Raw genomic sequence first — 3,456 nt, forward strand, 5'->3', positions numbered from 1 at the left:
ATCTCTCTATGGTTACCATAGTCTCCAAAAACCTTATAGACCACCCACAGTCATCGAGATAGGATCGCAGTTATAGTGACCTTGGCTCCATGTCTTGCCTATCCCTCGGTCTATCTCTATCGCCATATAGAAATTCAGACAAGCTGCAAATGGACTTCCACTAAAAAAGGCTGTGAACGCTTTACAATTTATACTACGACAATCTGATCGCGATTAAAAAATTTTTTGGAGCACCAGTTCTCGCATTCGATTACATAAATCTCGAGCTAATAAACTCGGGCTTTCCGCAAAGGAATAACACTGAACAGACAGCACACGTTGCATTTTTCGTCCAACCTTAACAGCATAAACACGTGCAACGGCGTTGCAGCTGGGTAAGTGGGTAGGCTCGTACGTAGTTCGTGCGACCTTCATAAAAACTCGTCGATCAGAGATTGCCGGGAATGTCGAGTGAGAACTCGCCGTCTACGGGGTGGCGAATAAAAAAGTAGGCGCCTACCTTGGCGAACGAGACACCGACGCTAACTACTATGCCGAGTAAATGACAGCGGAATGATGGAGGTAAAAACGACGCTGACTGCGTGAAGAAACGGGCTACGCTCAAACAAATACGTCAATAATGTCGCGATTAAGCCTCAGTCGAGAAAAGAACGGTCCTCCGTTTATAGATATGTATTGACCACCTCCAGACAAGAGGACTATAATTTGCGGTCACAGTTACTCTTTATTTCCGCATCCTTTCCTCGCCGACAACGTAATCTCTGCAAAGAAAAATAGTGAACACTGAATCTTCAAATCGTTAATTCTAAAGCTCAACAATTTTTGAGTTTATTTCAATGCTCCTTCCCAAGCAAAAAGACAATTTCTAAGAAATTCTTAAATCGAGACGCTTAAAAAGAGTTTCTAGCGAATTTCGATAATACTTTATCCATTTCATTACTGCAGACAGTGTCTCAACTCAGTTCAATAAAAAATCGAGAAAAATATTAAAATAGTGGCAGAATCGAAGCCCCAAAAGGAAACACACCTCATGCGTGCACCGAGGCTGGCAGTTTGCACGGGCCAGCGGCCACGTTGCGACTCGTCGACGTTAAGATTCTAGCGATTTCCCGGGGATCCAAGGTTCGCGGCAGAGAAAGACGGCAAGAGAGAGTACAGCAGTCCATAGGTGAAGTCCCCACCAAAGGGGCCCGTGGAAAGATGCTGGCCGCTCTCACGTGGTTAACGCACGTAGATACATATATTATTCTGGCGCGCGCACACCTTGGCCTCCCGTGGTTCGCCGGTTAGTGGTTAGTGGGTGCACAGGTTGCCGATGTGAGCGCACACCGTGCGTGTCGTGGAGCTATGCCACCGGCCAATCCGGTGCCACGTATACCGATCGTCGCTTTCGTTTACCGCTTCTCGCATGTTGCTTTTGGAAGGACACGTGATGCTCGGTGGATTTGCAATTGACCCAGGATTTCCTGTCGTCAGGACGTGGGTCATCTGTCGTCACCACGTTTCCCTTGCGTAACTGTGACGAGATTGACGGCACACGAGAAAACCATGGACCTGCGCAGAAACCGAGGATTCCACGCTCAAAGACAATACCCGCGACGTCGAAAGTGGAAAGTGATTGCCCGTGATTGTCCGCGATTTCATGGGTAGCCGAGGCGCGACAGGTTTGCTACAGGCGCGGTGCAAGCAGCCTGTTAATATTCACAAGCTTGTCCAGCGTGAGCGACGTAAACAGCACGTTCCAGGTAAACGACGACGCTGAACCGATACGGTTTTCCCTTTGGTGAACGCTCGCGGATCCGGCCGAGCGGCTGGAACGAAACGGAGTATAGTGATCGTTCGTGGTTACGATAATGGAACGACTTCGGATACCACGCGGGAGAAAGTGAAGCACTCGGAAATGTACGAAATAATTGGACGAGAGAGCGAGCCGCTGTGATTCCGTTTATGTAACTACACGCAACAGTCGGACATTGCACGTGCGGACGTTGAAGTCTCCGCGCCTTCGCGAGTTTCGAGGCATTGAAATCTCTCGAGAACGTGTCTCTGTGTTATGTTCGAACTCGGGTATCGATTCGACGTCAGTGCGAACTGGAGGAGCTTGTTGAATTCCCTCCACGATGGAATCGGCGCGTGTGGTTTCTGACAGATTGGCCGTCTGGTGTTCGAAATTGAGAAGAGAAGACCGCGTCTGGAGTATTATCCTGTATTGCCTAACAAAGAATAATGTGGTGAGAGAAGAATGTAATTTCGTGTAATGGCAATGCAATGGAATGGAGCAAAAAGTGCAATAAGGAAAACAAGATGTGGCGTTAGGAGGCAAGTTAAGAAACTAAAAAGGAGAAGGCCGAAGGAAAGGAGAGAAAACACTTAAACGAAGAAGGCCTTCGTATTACTTGGAAGAGAGAAGGATCTGTGACCGCGAGAGAGGCGGGAACATGCCTGGCGATTTGAATACCAAATCGCTGTTCTTGTGCAATTCCTTTGCCTTCCTTTTTTTATTCCCTCCCGGCCCCTACGACCTTTTCACATCTACCTGCGTGCCTTGCGTATTTTTAGGCGTGACACGCTTTCTTTGTGCCGTCCTCGGGCCACTGCCGCAAAAAGAGCTCCCTCCAAAATCTGCGTACACCGACACGACTGACTTTTTCTCCACAACTTCTGCTGCACGATCGACTTTTACTTCCTTTTCAACGACTGCTATTCTTTGCATTTCGTATGTAAATCAAAATTTCTTTCGTTTTTTTCTTGTGTCGAAATTTTGAATGAATTTTTGATAATACATTTACATAAAATTAATCGATTTATTTAACCAGCTAATTAAAAGAAAAATAAAAGATAAAACATGTAAAATATTGAAAAGAAAGTAAAAAGTGACTAAAATCACCAAAGTGACTAAAAAGGTACTTTATCTTCCTTAATTGATCGCGATTCCATCATGTACTTTTTAAGGTGCGAAAAAACGAACAAAGTTATGAATCCAATTTCATTGGAAATTACTTACAAGACGTCGTTGCGAAGATCGATTCTACGAAACAGAGTAACTTGATTTAGCCTCTCCTAGGCTTTGTCTGTATGAAGAACGAAGACATAGCCTAGAATAGGTTAGGTCAGGGCTCGTTCGACACGAGTATCTTTCTACCACCTCGTATGTAAGGACACGCCCAAGGTCAAGCTCAAGGTCAATAATCGATGAGAATAGTCGATACAATATTACAGGTACGCATGTCTTCTCTCCAAAAATTTCAATCTAAAATTTTGTAATAAGTCATTAGATTTTTCATTAACGATTATTTAATGTACTTACTTCCATCCATTAAGAATTTGTTGTTATTATAATTTAAAAAGTATAATTGTGTGTAGTACCTCATATTTGATAGAACGAGCGATACTTTCTGATATAGTCAGCCAACTATTGTGTTAAAACAGTTGCCTATTTCGACTTAGCGAGAAAAA

The 3,456-nt window shown here is 44.6% G+C and overlaps 1 long non-coding RNA gene across 1 annotated transcript; it reads right to left on the minus strand.

Moving 5' to 3' along the window:
• Positions 1–1,927: 1,927 nt before the first annotated feature.
• LOC143183711 (uncharacterized) lies at positions 1,928–3,456 on the minus strand. Its single transcript, XR_013002644.1, has 3 exons — positions 3,367–3,456; positions 3,005–3,250; positions 1,928–2,213 (listed from the first exon to the last, which is right to left on the minus strand). It is a non-coding gene; the product is annotated as an uncharacterized LOC143183711 (long non-coding RNA).

This window comes from Calliopsis andreniformis, chromosome 9 (assembly GCF_051401765.1).
Source record: "Calliopsis andreniformis isolate RMS-2024a chromosome 9, iyCalAndr_principal, whole genome shotgun sequence".
Classification (NCBI taxonomy): Eukaryota; Metazoa; Arthropoda; class Insecta; order Hymenoptera; family Andrenidae; genus Calliopsis; species Calliopsis andreniformis.